We start from the raw sequence: 18245 nt of genomic DNA on the forward strand, positions 1-18245 counted from the left end.
ATGTATGTATCTCAATGCAAGAAGCATCAGGAACAAAGGTGATGAACTGAGAGCTTGGATACATACATGGAATTATGATGTAGTGGCCATTACAGAGACTTGGCTGGCACCAGGGCAGGAATGGATTCTCAATATTCCTGGATTTCAGTGCTTTAAAAGGGATAGGGAGGGCAGAAAAAGGGGAGGAGGGGTGGCATTACTGGTCAGGGATACTATTACAGCTACAGAAAGGGTGGGTAATGTAGCAGGATCCTCTTTTGAGTCAATATGGGTGGAAGTCAGGAACAGGAAGGGAGCAGTTACTCTACTGGGGGTATTCTATAGGCCCCCCTGGTAGCAGCAGAGATACAGAGGAGCAGATTGGGAGGCAGATTTTGGAAAGGTGCAAAAATAACAGGGTTGTTATCATGGGTGACTTTAACTTCCCTAATATTGATTGGCACCTGATTAGTTCCAAGGGTTTAGATGGGGCAGAATTTGTTAAGTGTGTCCAGGATGGATTCCTGTCACAGTATGTGGACAGGCCGACCAGGGGGAATGCCATACTAGATCTAGTACTAGGTAATGAACCGGGTCAGGTCACAGATCTCTCAGTGGGTGAACATCTGGGGGACAGTGACCACCGCTCCCTGGCCTTTATAATTATCATAGAAAAGGATAGAGTCAAAGAGGACAGGAAAATTTTTAATTGAGGAAAGGCAAATTATGAGGCTATGAGGCTAGAACTTGCGGATGTGAATTGGGATGATGTTTTTGCAGGGAAATGTACTATGAACATGTGGTCGATGTTTAGAGATCTCTTGCGGGATGCAAGGGATAAATTTGTCCCGGTGAGGAAGATAAAGAATGGTAGAGTGAAGGAACCATGGGAGACAAGTGAGGTGGAAAATCTAGTCAGGAGGAAGAAGGCAGCATACATGAGGTTTAGGAAGCAAGGATCAGATAGGTCTATTGAGGAATATAGGGAAGCAAGAAAGGAGCTTAAGAAGGGGCTGAGAAGAGAAAGAAGGGGGCATGAGAAGGCCTTGGCAAGTAGGGTAAAGGAAAACCCTAAGGCATTCTTCAATTATGTGAAGAAAAAAAGGATGACAGAAGTGAAGGTAGGACCGATTAGAGATATAGGTGGGAAGATGTGCCTGGAGGCTGTGGAAGTGAGCGAGGTCCTCAATGAATACTTCTCTTCGGTATTCACCAATGAGAGGGAACTTGATGAAGGTGAGGACAATATGAGTGAGGGTGATGTTCTGGAGCATGCTGATATTAAGGGAGAGGAGATGTTGGAGTTGTTAAAATACATTAGGACAGATAAGTCCCCGGGGCCTGATGGAATATTCCCCAGGCTGCAAGAGAAGAGATTGCTGAGCCTCTGGCTAGGATCTTTATGTCCTTGTTGTCCACGGGAATGGTACCGGAGGATTGGAGGGAGGCGAATGTTGTTCCCTTGTTCAAAAAAGGTAGTAGGGATAGTCCAGGTAATTATAGACCAGTAAGCCTTACGTCTGTGGTGGGAAAGCTGTTGGAAAAGATTCTTAGAGATAGGATCTATAGGCATTTAGAGAATCATGGTCTGATCAGGGACAGGCAGCATGGCTTTGTGAAGGGCAGATCGTGTCTAACAAGCCTGATAGAGTTCTTTGAGGAGGTGATCAAGCATATAGATGAGGGTAGTGCAGTGGATGTGATCTATATGGATTTTAGTAAGGCATTTGACAAGGTTCCACACGGTAGGCTTATTCAGAAAGTTAGAAGGCATAGGATCCAGGGAAATTTGGCCAGGTGGATTCAGAATTGGCTTGCCTGCAGAAGGCAGAGGGTGGTGGTGGAGGGAGTTCATTCAGATTGGAGGATTGTGACTAGTGGTGTCCCACAAGGATCTGTTCTGGGACCTCTACTTTTCGTGATTTTTATTAACGACCTGGATGTGGGGGTAGAAGGGTGGTTGGAAGTTTGCAGACGACACAAAGGTTGGTGGTGTTGTAGATAGTGTAGAGGATTGTCAAAGATTGCAGAGAGACATTGATAGGATGTAGAAGTGGGCTGAGAAGTGGCAGATGGAGTTCAACCCGGAGAAGTGTGAGGTGGTACACTTTGGAAGGACAAACTCCAAGGCAGAGTACAAAGTAAATGGCAGGATACTTGTTAGTGTGGAGGAGCAGAGGGATCTCGGGGTACATGTCCACAGATCCCTGAAAGTTGCCTCACAGGTGGATAGGGTAGTTAAGAAACCTTATGGGGTGTTAGCTTTCATAAGTCGAGGGATAGAGTTTAAGAGTCACAATGTAATGATGCAGCTCTATAAAACTCTGGTTAGGCCACACTTGGAGTATTGTGTCCAGTTCTGGTCACCTCACTATAGGAAGGATGTGGAAGCATTGGAAAGGGTACAGAGGAGATTTACCAGGATGCTGCCTAGTTTAGAGAGTATGCATTATGATCAGAGATTAAGAGAGCTAGGGCTTTACTCTTTGGAGAGAAGGAGGATGAGAGGAGACATGATAGAGGTGTACAAGATAATAAGAGGAATAGATAGAGTGGATAGCCAGTGCCTCTTCCCCAGGGCACCACTGCTCAATACAAGAGGACATGGCTTTAAGGTAAGGGGTGGGAAGTTCAAGGGGGATATTAGTGGAAGGTTTTTTACTCAGAGGGTGGTTGGTGCGTGGAATGCTCTGCCTGAGTCAGTGGTAGAGGCAGATACACTAGTGAAGTTTAAGAGACTACTAGACAGGTATATGGAGGAATCTAAGGTGGGGGCTTATATGGAAGGCAGGGTTTGAGGGTCGGCACAACATTGTGGGCCGAAGGGCCTGTACCGTGCTGTACTAGTCTATGTCTATGTTCTAAATCTGTTGGAATCTTTGAAGAAATAACAAGCAGGATAGGCAAAGGAGAATCAGTGGATGTTGTGTACTTGGATTTTCTGAAGGCCTTTGACAAGGTGACATGAGGCCTAGGGTATTATAGGAAAGATACTAGCATAGAGCATTGGCCGAAAAGCAGCAGGGAATGAAGGGGCCTTTTCTGGTTAGCTGCCAGTGGTCCACAGGAGTCTGTGTTGGTGGGACCGATTCTTTTTACATTATACGTCAATGATTTGGATTACGAAATTGATGGCTTTGTGGCCAAGTTTGTGAATGATATGAAGATGGGTGGAAGGGCAGGTAGTGTTGAGGAAGCAGAGAGGCTTAGATTATGAGAATGGGTAAAGAAGTGGCAGATGGAATACAGTGACAGGAAGTGTATGGTTGTGCACTTGGGTAGAAAGAATAAAAGCACAGACTATTTTCTATATGGGGAGAAAATTCAGAAATCCCAGGTACAAAAGGATTTGGGAGTCCTCTTGCAGGATTCCCTGATGGATATTTTGCAGGTTGAATCAGTGGTGAGGAAGACGATTGCAATGTTAGCATTCATTTCAAGAGGACTTGAATATAAAAGCAAGGATGCAATGCTAAGGCTATATAAGGCACTGGAGAGGTCTCACTTGGAGTATTCTGAGCAGTTTTGGGCCCTTTATTTAAGAAAGGATACCCTGACATTGGAGAAGGTTCAGAGAGGTTCATGAGAATGATTCCGGGAATGAAAGGGTTATCATATGAGCAGCGATTGAAGGCTCTGGGCCCGTACTCGCTGAAATTTAGAAGAATGGGAGGGGGTCTCATTGAAACCTGTCGAATGTTGAAAGGCCTAGATAAGTGGATGTAAAAAGGATGTTTCCTTTGTTGGGGGAGTCTAGGACCAGAGGGCACAGCCTCAAAATAGAGGGGCATCCATTTAGAACAGAGTTGCGGAGGAATTTCTTTAGCTAGAGGGTGGTGAATCTGTGGAGTTTGTTGCCACAGGTGGCTGTGGAAGTCAGGTCTCTGGGTGCATTTAAGGTGGAAATTGATAGGTTCTTGATTAGTCAGGGTTTGAAAGGTTATTGGTAGAAGGCAGGAGAATGGTGTTGAGAGGAAAATGGATCAGCCATGATCCAGAGAGGACTCGATGGGCCAAATGGCCTATTTCTTTTCCTATGTCAAAGTTGGGAGATAAATTAATATATTTAAGTTAAAGGTGATTTATGACATTATTTTGGTATAAATCTTTAAAATGCAAAGCAAGAGAATGTGTTTTGTGCAGATATATAAAGCTTTTACAATAGGTTGTGAACTTGAAAGTGTTTTCATTTTGGTCTTGCTTAATACAGTGTAATAGGGTAAAATTCCTTCCAGGATAGTTTTGCAATATTTATCTATTAGTTTACAAGAACTGTGAATTTAATGATTTACAAGGCTTGAATGTGAATATTTCATGTAACTCGTGAGTCTTACCAGTAATAGGCAGGATTGTTTTGTATAGGAAGTGTTTCTGATCTTTGTACTACTTTGTCTGTCAGCCACAGCTATAGGGGAAGGAGAATACAAGTCATAATAATAAAATGTCTAAGAAATATGTAAAATTAGCCCATAAGGACTAAAGGGCTTGGCATCTAAAAAAATAAACAAAAGTAACATTGTAGCCAAGCAAACTCTTCTGCATTAATGACAAGATGTCTTACAAATGTTTTCTTACAATTGTAGTGATCGGTCTTCAGAATCTGTCAACTGTTTTAATTCTGCCTTGCTGCAAAGTAATCCAGCCATTCCCTACCAACCCCCCACCCCACCGTGGGACATTATATTATCTAGAACACTGAACCCTACTCCAGAGAAAGGATAGACACAGCCACTGGTAATGGTGTGTCGTGCTCTGGAATATACCATCTTTTAGATAAGACAGCTGCACTCATAGCTATTTTAAATTCCAGGTGTTATGGCCGATTTGTATCCTTCAATCAGCGTTGCTAAAACGAATTTTCGGTTTGTCATAAAGTTCTGTGCTTCTGAGATATCAAACCTGAAAGTTTGGTGAACTAGTCACATGTGCTGAGGTAGTGAAAAACTTGTTTCGAATACCATCGATACAGATGCTTGCTGTGTTCAGGCTGATTCCTTTAGGGTGTGGTGAGAGGGTGGGTGAGAGAACAAAATGGGGTAATTGTCATAGTGCAGAATGCAAAAGAAATTAATTGCAGACATCCCACTTCTCCCGGAAGTTCTTGGAGTCTCCCGCATATTGATAGCGGCTCCCTGATGCCCAAAAATTATATACAATATCCTGGAAATCGATTTTTTTTGAGAGGGAGAGGGAGAGCGAGAGCGAGCATCCTGATTGGTCTCTCTTCGTGCTAAGCAGACCTATCAGTTTTCTCTGTGGGCGGGCTTTACAGTCGACCTCAAAATAATGACGGTGTTGCTCGCTGCACTGTTTGCAACAGTGACTTTTCAGGTGCCTTTGGTGGGTTAAAATGTAAAAGGCATGTTGAGGTGAGTTTAACAGGTGTCATTCATTTATTAGCATAGCTAACATTATTTAAACTAGCTGGCTAGCTGCTAAGGAGCTACTCTATTGATGTTCTACGTGATGAGGCCAAACTCCCTGTAGACTTGCTTAAAGTTGCAGTAGAATAAACATTATAATATAATATAAGTACATTTTTAATGTCACATTTTCTGCATATAATGAACTTGGTTTACAGATTAGACAAAATCACTAAACAAAGTATTACATACACTCTTGGAGGTCGGCTTACGGGGTGGATATGGGGTTGCGGGGGGGGGGGCGGAGGTGCTACCTCCCTGAGATGAGTTTTTGCAGGGTGGGATATCTGTAATTGGCAGAAAGGATAGTGTAAGTTTAAAGAAAGTAACAATTACAGAAACAAAATATTTTTTTAGAGGTGTAAATGAAAGGAGTGCAATTTTTACTTGAAATTATTGAGCTGTGTTGATTTCTAGAAATCATAATGTGTTCAGCTGAAAGATGAGTCACCATTCTTCAAGTATGTGTCATACTTCATTGCAACATCCATGGTGGGCCAGTTTGTGAACGACAGACGATTGGAAGCAAAGAGCGGAAATGTTTTGCAAGACAGTTATCCTTTCTATATTTGACCTGTCCTCTGTAGAGGAGACTGCATTGTGAGCAGATAATACAGTACAAGTCTGAAATAGTAATGTAGTGGGTGGGAAATTAAGGCCAAATAATGCTGGCTAGCTGTAAACAAAACGCTGCTGAATTTCTGGATGAAGGCTCTTCAACCTGGAACATTAATTCTGAACCCTTTTAAATACAAACATGCTGCCTGACTCCCAGTGCTTGACTGCATTTTCTGCTTTTATTTCAGATTTCCATTATTAGTGTTTGCTTTTTGATTTATAGTTTCTGGAGATGATTCATAGCTGGGGCAAAAAATAATAATGATTGGGTCCCCTGAGGATGCATTTCTAAGAACTGAGTCCAGGATAAATCTGAGGAATGGATGGCAATTAGAATATATCTAACAATGCATTGGAAAAAAATGGAGAGATGCTCTATCTACAAAAGCAGGGTAAATTAAGATCCTGTTATCACCATATTCACCCACTCCCAAATAAGAACATAACATGAAATAGGTCATTTGACCTCTCGTGTTTCTTGCATCATTCATTAAGGGCATGGCTGATGTTTTACCTCAGCATCACTTTCTGTACTAACCCGAAATCCTTTGATCAATGTTCAAAATTCTGGCCAAGATTCAAGATTGTTTATTGCCATTCTTCAGTACAAAAGTGCAAAGGAGAAGAAAATGATTGTTATTCTGGATCTGATGCAGCATTTGAAAAAAACACAATAGGCATAAAGAACATAATAAAATAAAGCAATCCTATAAAACACAATGTACAAGTAATGGTTATATAATGATTTATGTACATAAAGTGACACTAGGTGATGTGTATGTGGTGATGGTGGGAATGGTGGGGTGGGTTAATGGGTAGAGGCATCGATCAGTCTGACGACTTGGGGGAGGTAATTGTTTTCAAGTCTAGTACTCCTGGAATGGATGCTGCATAACTTCTTCCCTGATTGGAGTGAGACAAACTGTCCATAAGCAAGGTGGGTGGGACCCTTCATAATATTGTTAGCCTATTTCTGGCACCATTCGGTGTATATTTCCAATTGTTGTTTCGAATATACTCAATGACTGGGCCTACACAATCCTCATCAGCAAAGAATTCCAAATGATTTCTTCCCCTCTGGTTGTATTCGGAGCAGAAATAGGCTACTCTATTCCTCATTCAATAAGATAATGGCTAATCTGATTATGACCTCATCTGTATATTCCTATCTACCTTCAGTAATCTTTCTATCCATTGTTTATCAGAAAACTGTTTATCATGTCCTTAAAAATATTACGAATGTAACAAGCAGATTCAATACAGGGGAAACTACAGAAGTAGTATACCCAACATAAGAACACAAGAAATAGGAGCAGGAGTAGGCCATTCGGCCCATCAAGCCTGCTCCGCCATTCAATAAGATCATGGCTGATCTGTCCGTAAACTCAGCTCCACCTACCTGCCTTTTCCCCATAACCCTTAATTCCCCTACTATGTAAAAATCTATCTATTTAGTGAAGAAGCCTCAACTGCTTCCCTGGGCAGAGAATTCCACAGATTCACCACTCTCTGGGAAAAACAGTTTCTCCTCATCTCTGTCCTAAATCTTCTCCCCTGAATCTTGAGGCAATGTCCCCTAGTTCTAGTCTCACCTACTGATGGAAACAACTTTCCTACCTCTATCTTATCTAACCCTTTCAAAATTTTGTATGTTTATATAAGATCCCCTCTCATTCTTCTGAACTCCAGGGAGTACAGTTCCAGGTGACTCAATCGCTCCTCAGAGGTTAACCCCTTCATCCCTGGAGTCAACCTGTTGAACCTCCTCTGCACTGCCTCCAAAGCCAGTATATCTTTCCTCAAGTATGGAGACCAGAACTGCCCACAGTACTCCAGGTGCAGCCTCACCAGTACCCTGTACAGTTGCAGCATGACCTCCCTGCTCTTGAATTCAATCCCTCTAGCAATGGAGACCAACATTCCGTTTGCCTTCTTAATAACCTGCAAGCCAACTTTTTGCGATTCATGAACAAGCACTCCCAAGTCTCTCTCCACAACAGCATGTTGCAATCTTTCACCATTTAAATAATAATCTGCTCTTCTATTATTCCTTCCAAAGTGGATGATCTCGCATTTACCAACGTTGTATTCCATCTGCCAGACCTTAGCCCACTCACTTAACGTATCTCTATCCCTCTGCAGACTCTCCACATCCTCTGTACAATTTGCTTTTCCACTCAGTTCAGTGTTATCAGCAAATTTTGCTATGCCACACTCAGTTCCCTCTTCCAAATCAATAATGTAAATGGTAAACAGCTGCAGGCCCAGCACCGACCCCTGCGGCACCCCACTCACCACTGACTGCCAACCGGAGAAACACCCATTTATACTAACTCCCTGCCTTCTATTGGTTAACCAATCCACTATCCATGCCAATACACTTCCTCCGACTCCATGCATCCGTATCTTATTTATAAGTCTCTTGTGTAGCACCTTATCGAACGCCTTCTGGAAATCCAAGTATACGGCATCCAACTGTTTCCCCCCTATGCACTGTACTCATTATGTCCTCAAAGAACTCCAGTAAGTTTGTAAAACAGGACCTGCCCTTTCTGAATCCATGCTGCGTCTGTCTAATGGAACCACTCCTTTCTAAATGTTTTGCTATTTCTTTCAACCTTTGAAGGAAGGCTCGAACCTTTGAATATGTTGTATTCTTAATGTCTCAGCCTATGAAGGCAATCATATCCTACCCTGTTCTCCAGTGCCACCACTTTCAAGGAACTATGGAATTGCCCGATTGATTACCATCTCTCTTTTTATTGCCGTTGAGCAGCTGCAATGTCTGCTGTTCGTGAACATGTATTTCATCTGTTTCCTTAAGACCTTTTTTTTCTGTTACACTTCAGCTCCCTGAACAACACAGCTCTATTTATTAAGCGCCTGCTGTCTGTTACCAGCATCATTTGAAGATGTGGCATCAGTTCCTTCACGTGCACCCCATCTCTAAATTGCCATACTGATTTTCCAATGCACAAACTTCATTACTGGATGAGCAGGAATTTCTTCCACTTTGAAAGACCTAAACCTTCATTGTTGATTCCCACCACAGACCCCCCACTCCCTGGAGAACTGAACTTGTCTACAGACAAGCTTATTGCCATATTTCACCCCAAATTAATTTTTAGATCTCATGTCCATATCATTTTGAAAACAACCTTTTTTTCTGAATTCTGACTCGATAAGACATAGGAGCAGAATTAGGGCATCTGGCCCATCAAGTCTGCTCCACCATTCAATCATGGCTGAACCTTTTTTTCCCTCCTCCTCAACCCCAGTTCCCAGCCTTCTCCCTGTAACCTTTGATGCCATGTCCAATCAAGAACCTATCAATCTCTGCCTTAAGTACACCCAACGACCTGGCCTCCATATCTGCACGTGGCAACAAATTCCACAAATTCACCACCCTTTGGCTAAAGAAATTTCTCCGCATTTCTGTTTTGAATGGACGCCCCTCTATCCTGAGGCTGTGCCCTCTTGTCCTAGACTCTCCTCCCATGGGAAACATCCTTTCTACACGTTTGTACATCTACTCTGTCTAGGCCTTTCAACATTTGAAAGGTTTCAATGAGATCCCCCCTCATCTTTCTGAATTCCAGTGAGTACAGACCCAGAGCCATCAAATGTTCTGTGTATGATAACCCTTACATTCCTGGAATCATCCTTGTGAACCACCTCTGGAATCTCTCCAATGCCAGCACATCTTTATCTAAGATGAGGGGTCCAAAACTGTTCACAATACTCAAGGTGAGACCTCACCAGTGCCTTATAAAGCCTCAGCATCACATCCCTGCTCTTGTATTCTAGACCTCTTGAAATGAATGCTAACATGGCATTTGCCTTCCTCACCACTGGCTCAACCTGCAAGTTAACCTTTTAGGGTGTTCTGCACAAGAACTTCCGAGTCCCTTTGCATCTCAGATTTTTGGATTTTCTTCCCGTTTAGAAAATAGTCCGCACGTTTATTTCTACTACCAAAGTGCATGACCATGCATTTTCCAACATTGTATTTCATTTGCCACTTTCTTGCCCATTCTCCTAATCGGTCTAAGGCCTTCTGCTTACTATCCGTTTCCTCAACATTACCTGTCCCTCCACCAATCTTTATATCATCTGCAAACTTGGCAACAAAGACCTCTATTCCATCATCTAAACCATTTATATACAGCATAAAAAGAAGTGGTCCCGACACCGACCCCTGCAGAACACCAAGAGTCACTGGCAGCCAACCAGAAAAGGATCCTTTTATTCCCACTCGCTGCCTCCTACCAATCAGCCAATGCTCTAACCATGTTAGTAGCTTTCCTGTAATACCATGGGCTCTTAACTTGGTAAGCAGCCTTATGTGTGGCACCTTGTCAAAGGCCTTCTGAAAGTCCAAATATACAATATCCACTGCATCCCCTTTAATCTATCCTACTTGTAATCTCCTCAAAGTATTCCAACAGGTTCGTCAAGCAGGATTTTCCCTGAAGTAAACCGTGCTGACTTTGTACTATCTTGTCCTGTGTCACCAAGTACTCCATTACCTCATCCTTAACATTTGACTCTTAACATCTTCCTAGCCACTGAAATCAGACCAACTGTTCTATAATTTCCTTTCTGCTGCCTTCCTCCTTTCTTAAAGAGTGGAGTGACATTTGCAATTTTCCAGTCCTCTGGCACCATGCCAGAGTCCAATGATTTTTGAAAGGTAATTTCTAACACTCCCACAATCTCTAATACTCCCTCTTTCAGAACCCTAGGGTGCAGTTCCTCTGGTCCAAGTGACTTGTGTACCTTTAGGTCTTTCAGCTTTTTGAGCACCTCCTCTCTTGTAACAGTAACTGCACACATTTCTCGTCCTTCACACACTATAACGTCAGGCATACTGCTAGTGTCTTCCACAGTGAAGACTGATGCAAAATACTCATTTAGTTCACAGCCATCTCCGTGTCCCCTGTTATTATTTCTCCTGCTTCATTTTCTAGCGTTCCTATATCCACTCTCATTTCTCTTTTATTTTTAACATACTTGAAAAAACTTCTACTATCCATTTTGATATTGTTTGCTAGCTTGCTTTCATATTTCATCTTTTCCCTTCTAATTATTATTTTCGGTGCTCTCTGTAGGTTTTTAAAAACATTCCAATCCTCTATCTTCCCACTAAGTTTTGCTTTACTCTATGTCCTTTCTTGTGTTTTTGCAATAGCTTTGACTTCCCTTGGCAGCCATGGTTGTACTATTTTACCACTTGAGTATTTCTTCATTTTTTGAATACACATGTCCTGCACCTTCCTCGTTTTTACCAGAAACACACGCCATTGCTGCTGTGCTGACATCCCTGCCAGCAACTCCTTCCAATTTACTTTGGCCAACTCCTCTCTCATACTCCATTCTTGACTCATTACATCTGCTCACCCAAGCTTTTATCACACTTTAGCTTGATCCTGCATAGCAATTTAAAATGTTTTTTGTTACTTTAAGAGGCAACATGTGCCTTTGGACATTGTTGACAGGTTGAATACTCCAGACCTGAACATTGAAATAGATTCAGGAATGTAAAGGTACTACATAAAATGAATGATGTAAAATAGGAATCAAAGAACATTCCTGACTGGCCTCCCTCATTCACTGGTCCACCAACTTAGAGTGCAAATTAGGCACAGAAGCTAGAGCTTCTGGTCCACATTGGTCACTTCAAAGTTCAAAATGCATTGATTATCAAAGTACGCATACAACCTTGAGAGTCATCTCCTGACAGGCAGCCGTGAAACAAGGAAACCCCAAAGAACCCATTTTTTTAAAAAAAGACCATCAAATACCCAATGTGCAAAGGGAAAAAAATCATGCAAGCAATAAAAGCAAGTAAACAGCATTCTGAACTGAAGTCTACAAAGAGTCCATCTCCAGACCCTTAGTTCAGAGCAGATCAGCAAGCCAAACTAGCCTGTCCTTCGCCTTGGGCCCTAACACCCTGACCTTCTCAATCTGGCCCAGTGCCTCAATCATTGTCCAAACATCGGATTCTGTCGCTTCGATTGGCTCTGGGACCTGGATCCCACCACCTTGATTTGGCCTGTACCCAACCTTTCTGATTCAGCCCGGCACTTAAGTTGATGTTTCTGTATGCTTGTAAACTCGATTAGCCTTAAAATCTTCAATTTTGGCCTCAGCAGTCCTTCCGAAAGATCTCTACCCGAAACATCGGCTGTACTTTTTCCCATACGTGTTGCCAGGCCTGCTGAGTTCCTCCAGTATTTTGTGTGTGTTGCTGAGATTTCCAGCATCTGCAGATTTGTGATAGTTAACTGGGTAACCATCAGGAGGGAGAAAGGAGATGGGAAGCCAGTACCACTGTGGCTGTTCCCCTCAACAACTGAATACAGCTTTGGATACTGTTGGGGGTTTGACCTAGCAGAGGAAAGCCACAGCAGTCAGGACCCTGGCACTGAGTCTGGCTCTACAGTTCAGAAGAGAAGTGGGGAGATGAGGGGAGCTGTAGTGATAGAGAATTCATTGGTTAGCGGAACAGAAAGGAGGATCTGTAGACAAGAAAGAGATTGTTGCCTCCCAGATGCCAGGGTCAGGGACATCTCTGTCTGAGTCGACAGCATTCGTAACTGGGAGGGTGAGCAGCTGGAGCTTCTGGCCCACATTGGCACCAATGACATGGGTACACAGGGTGCCGAGGTTCTGCAATGTGAGCTCAGGGAGTTGGTGCTAAATTAAAGGGCAGGACCTCTAGGGATGTGTTCTCAGGTGCTAGATCATACAGTTTAACACGTGGCTAAGGAGATGGTGCAGGAGGGAGGGCTTCAGATTTTTGGATCATTGGGCTCTCTTCCAGTGGGACCTGTACAGAAGGACCTGAACTGGAGGAGGACTAATATCCATACAGGAAGGTTTGCTAGTGCGGGGGATTTAAACTGGAGTTGCCGCAGGAAGATGGGAACCAGAACGCCAGAACAGATAGCGGAATGATTGTAGAGAAGGATGTTGTTAAGCTTCCTACAAAGTCAGGAATCGAAAGTTCAAACGTGTGGGGCTAATGTTCTGAGCAGTGCAAGCAGTATTGTAGGAAAGTGGATGAGTTTAGGCCATGTATTACCACGTGGAGTTATGGCATTGTAGCCTTCAGTGAGACTTGGTTGCAGGAGGAGCAGGACTGGCAGCTCTGTGTTCCAGGGTTCTGCTGTTTTAGATGTGACAGAGTGAGGGGGATTAAAGAGGGAGGGGCAGTGTTACTTCAGGGAAAATGCCACAACGGTGCTCAGTCGGGGCAGACTGAAGAGCTCGTCTAGTGAGGCTTTATGGATACAACTGAGGGATACGGAAGGTATGACAATTTTAATGGGATTATATTATAGACTACCCAACAGTCCACACGATTTAGAGGAGCAATTTTATAGAGATATTGCAGAAACATAAGTTTTTGATGGTAGATGGATTTGGTATATTGACTGTAAAAGCGCTGGATAGAAAAGAGTTTGTCAAATGTGTTCAGGATAGTTTCCTTAACCAGTACATAAAAGTATCAACTAGAGGGAGTGTGATACTAGATCTCCTGTTGGGGAATGAGACAGGGCAGGTGACAGAAGTTTGCACAGGGGAATCCTTTGCCTTTAATGATCGTAAAGCATAGGTCTGGTCCTCAGGTTGAGATTCTAAATTGCAGAATGACCAATTTTGATGGTATCGGAAAGGATCTGGGAAGTGTGAACAGGTAATATCCCTACGTGTCTAAAAAAATCTGGGACAGTTTTTTTTTCTGGCAAAGATGTACTTGATACATAGGAGGCCTTCAAAAGTGAATTTTGAGGGTACAGAATTTGTATGTTTCTGTCAGAATAAAATGCAAGGATAACAGATTTAGGGAACCTTGGTTTTTGAGAGATATTGGTTTTTAAGAAGAAGGAGGTGAATAGCAGGTATAGACAGACAGGCCCAAATGAGGTACTTGAGTATAAGAAATGCAAGAGAACACTTAGGAAGGAAATGAGGAGGACAAAAAGAAGACATGAATTTGCTCCAGTAGTCATGGTGAAGGGAGTCCTAAGGACTTCTACAGATACGTTAAGAGCAAAAAGATAGCAAGGGACAAAATGGGCTTCAGCGAGGCCTCTGACAAGGCCCCAAATGGAAGGTTGGTCAAGAAAATTCAGTTGCCTGACATTCAAGTTAAGATAGTAAATTGGGTTAGACATATGCTTCGCAGAAGCCAGGAAATGATTGTAGATGTTTTTCTCTCTGACTGAAGGCCTGTGACCAGTGGTGTGCCGCAAGGATCGGTGCTGGGGCCCGATGTTGCCAGTAATTTATATCAACTATATGGATGATAATGTGGTAAACTGGATCAGCAAATTTATGGATGATGCCAAGTCTGGTCATGTAGTAGATAGAGATAGTTGATAAAATGGGATCGAAAAATGACACTTGGAATTTAATGCACCCAAGTGTGAGGTGTTACTCTTTAGGAGGATCAACCGGGGTAGGTATTGCACAGTGAACGGTAGGGCACTGAGGAGTGTAATAGAACAGAGGCATCTGGGAATACAGATCCATAATTACTTGGAAATGGTGTCACAGGTAGATAGGGTCGCAAAGAAAGCTTTTGGCACATTGGTCTCATAAATCAATGTATTGAGTACAGGAGCTGTGATATTACAGGAAAGATGTAAATAAGATTGAATGAGTGCAGAGAAAATTTACAAGGTTGTTGCCACGACTTCAGGACCCGAGTTAGAGGGAAAAGTTGTATAGGTTAGGTTGTTATTCCTAGAATGTAGAAGATTGAGGGGAGATTTGATAGACATATACAAAATATGAAAGGTAGAGCGAGGGTAAATGAAAGCATGCTTTTTCTACTGAGGTTGAGTGAGACTAGAACTAGAGGTCATGTGTTGAAGGTGACAGGTGAAATGTTTAAGAGGAACATGAGGGGGAACTTTTTCACTCAGAAAGTGGTGAGAGTGTGGAGCTCGCTGCCAGCGCAAGTCCTGGATGTGGGCTCGATTTCAATGTTTTAAGAGAAATGTGGATAGGTACATGGATGGGAGGGGTCTGGTCTGGGTGCAGATCGATGGAGCTGGGCATATTAATGGTTTGACATGGACTAGATGGGCTGAATGGCCTGTTTCTGTGCTGTAGTGTTCAATAATTCTATGACTCTAATCCTTTTGGGTCCTCTGTATGTCTTCAGCTCTTGTACAGAACATAGTTTTAATATTTCTAAGTATTAGTTTAAGCAATGAACAGTATTTCCAAAGGACCACGCATTTTCTTGGAAAAAAGAAACATAGAAAACCTACAGCACAATACAGGTGCTTCGGCCCACAAAGTTGTGCTGAACATGTACCTACCTTAGAAATTACTAGGCTTACCCATAGCTCTCTATTTTTCTAAGCTCCATGTACCTATCCAAAAGTCTCTTAAAAGACCCTATCGTATCCGCCTCCACCACCGTTGCCGGCAGCCCATTCCACGCACTTTCTGAGTAAAGACCTTACCCCTGACATCTCCTCTCTACCTACTCCCCAGCACCTTAAACCTGTGTCTTCTTGTGGCAACCATTTCAGCCCTGGGAAAAAGCCTCTGACTATCCGCACGATCATTGCCTCTCATTATCTTATACACCTCTATCAGGTCACCTCTCATCCTCCATCGCTCCAAGGAGAAAAGGCCAAGTTCATTCAACCTGTTTTCATAAGGCATGCTCCCCAATCCAGGCAACATCCTTGTAAATCTTCTCTGCACCCTTTCTATGGCTTCTACATCTTTCCTGTAGTGAGGCGACCAGAACTGAGCACAGTACTCCAAGTGGGGTCTGACCAGGGTCCTATATAGCTGCAACATTACCTCTCGGCTGCTAAATTCAATTCCACAGTTAATGAAGGCCAATAAATCATATGCCTTCTTAACCACAGAGTCAACCCGCGCAGCTGCTTTGAGCATTCTGTGGACTCGGACCCCAAGATCCCTCTGATCCTCCACACTGCCAAGAGTCTTACCATTAATAGTATATTCTGCCATCATACTTGGGGACCTACCAAAATGAACCATTTCACACTTATCTGGGTTGAATCCATCTGCCACTTCTCAGCCCAGTCTTGCATCCTATCAATGTCCGGCTGTAACCTCTGACAGCCCTCCACACTATCCACAACACCTCCAACCTTTGTGTCATCAGCGAACTTACTAGCCAACCCTCGACTTCCTCATCCACGTCATTTATAAAATCACGAAGAGTGAGGGTCCCAGAACAGATCCCTGAGGCACCTGAGATCCCTGATGCAGAATATGACCCATCTACAACCATTCTTTGCCTTCTGTGGGCAAGCCAGTTCTGGATCCACAAAGCAATGTCCCCTTGGATCCCATGCCTCCTTACTTTCTCAGTATTAACAAATTTTTATATTTTACTGCATATCTACTGTTTACATGAAATTTATTATTTGCATATAAATAGCATGCACCATAAACTTTCCTGTTATTTTTGCAGTATTCTACAAAACCAAGAGAATGAGCAATGATGTTTTTGTTTTCTCCAATGTAACAGTATTTGAGTCATTTTTAAACAGATCAACTTGTAAGTTATTTTCTCTTTACTTTTCACTATTAAAATCTACAACCCTTTGACTTTGACTGATTAGGCTTGGGTGAGGTAGATTGTCTTGTAAGATTCTCTTTCTCTCTGTGCCCTTATTGTTCATTCCTCATCGGTTAGGAAATAGTAGTTTAGTGAGACTGGCTCCAGGGGCAGTGTTCTGTGCTGTGGATGTGGGAAGTCTGGGAGGCGTCCATTCTCCCAGATAAAAACATCTGCACCAGGTGCATCAAGCTGCAGTTTCTCAGAACAAATTAAAGAATTGGAGCTGCAGCCTGATGACGTTCGACTCATACAGGAGAATGAAGAGGTGATAGATGGAAACTACAGGGATGTAGTCACCCCTATCTTGCAGAAGACAGGTAACTGGGTGACTATCAGGAGAAGGAGGGAAAATGAATAACCAGTGCAGAGTATACCTGTGGGCGTCCTCCTCCATAATAAGTATACAAATTTAGATACTATTGTGGGGGATGTGAGGGCTATCCCTCTAGACAACCTCATACTACCCGATGGTTGTAAATACCTATGAGATGCAGGCCATAGTGTCAAGATGGTCATTTTGGCAGGATTCCGGGAGATTTTGAAATAGAAGTGATTAAATCAGTCTGAATGCACTGATCAAGTTTTTAGACTCTTTAAAACTCTTTGGTTTCAGTAACTTGAATACAAATTACTGAAGAGTGTTATTAGATATTACCCTGTTAGTTGTAACACAGGTGATATATTCCCAGTAACAGTATCTCCAATGTCCTTTCTAAATAGATCTTCTTGAAATATATACGTGCCAGATAAAATGCCTTTTGTAAAGATATGGAAGAGAGCTATCCATGATTAAGTTATTAATTTGTGAAACTTCTACAAACCTAAATTAAATTAATGCCATCCTGTATCATTTGCAGTTTTGGATTTGGTAACAAATGTAACCAGCAGTGAAATTAACAAGAACTTTGTACATGTGCTAGTGATAATAAGCTTAAACGAATAAGTATGTTGGTAAAGTTTCATAAGAAACCCAGTAATTTTTCACTTGAAAGGCCAGTGATATATGGGTTATAATTTCCTGTTCTTGTTTTCCAAGAGATGATGATTACTGAGCATTGTGAGTTTCAGAATGGATTTTCTGAGAAAACAGATCTTTTTGAGCCAGGGTCGAGAATTCTTGGTTATTCTTTTAATATATTGATTTAGAGATACAGCACAGAATGGGCCCTTCCGGCCATTCAAGCCACACCACCTGGCAATCCCCGATTTAACCCTTGCCTAATCACGGGACAATCTACAATGACCAATTAACCTACAAATCGGTATATCTGTGGGAGGAAAACAGAGCACCTGGAGAAATTCATACATTCCACGGGGAGGATGTGCAGACTTCTTACAGATGACGTCAGAATTGAACTCCGACTCCAGTGCCCCAAACTGTAATTGCATCATGCTAACTGCTGTGGCACCTCTAATCTTTTGGGGGGGGGGGGATATATTTAAATCATGTGGATTGGCGGTAAAATAAATATGAATTACCCAATCCTGAATGAATAGCTTCTCGTTTATAAGCAATACTAATTAATAAAGCTATGTATGGGCATGTTTCTGCTCGTCGATTCCATTTGTCATTTACTGTAACTTATTGGAGCTAA

At 42.5% G+C, this 18245-nt stretch overlaps 1 protein-coding gene across 5 annotated transcripts in view; it reads left to right on the plus strand.

The window, feature by feature from the left end:
* The window catches only part of LOC134355254 (ATP-binding cassette sub-family C member 9-like), a 176333-nt gene that overhangs the window by 13713 nt on the left and 144375 nt on the right, over positions 1-18245 (plus strand). For 2 of the 5 annotated variants that reach the window (XM_063065052.1, XM_063065058.1), the window contains exons 1-2: positions 5266-5348; positions 5820-6002. The exons of 1 other annotated variant lie outside the window; for it this stretch is intronic. The gene's annotated coding sequence lies outside the window, so the exon portion shown is untranslated. Of the gene's footprint in view, positions 1-5259; positions 5349-5819; positions 6413-18245 lie in introns of those variants that run through there. 2 more of the 5 variants (XM_063065081.1, XM_063065073.1) reach the window with 2 other exon arrangements.

Source organism: Mobula hypostoma, chromosome 1, assembly GCF_963921235.1.
Source record: "Mobula hypostoma chromosome 1, sMobHyp1.1, whole genome shotgun sequence".
NCBI classification, from domain to species: domain Eukaryota; kingdom Metazoa; phylum Chordata; class Chondrichthyes; order Myliobatiformes; family Myliobatidae; genus Mobula; species Mobula hypostoma.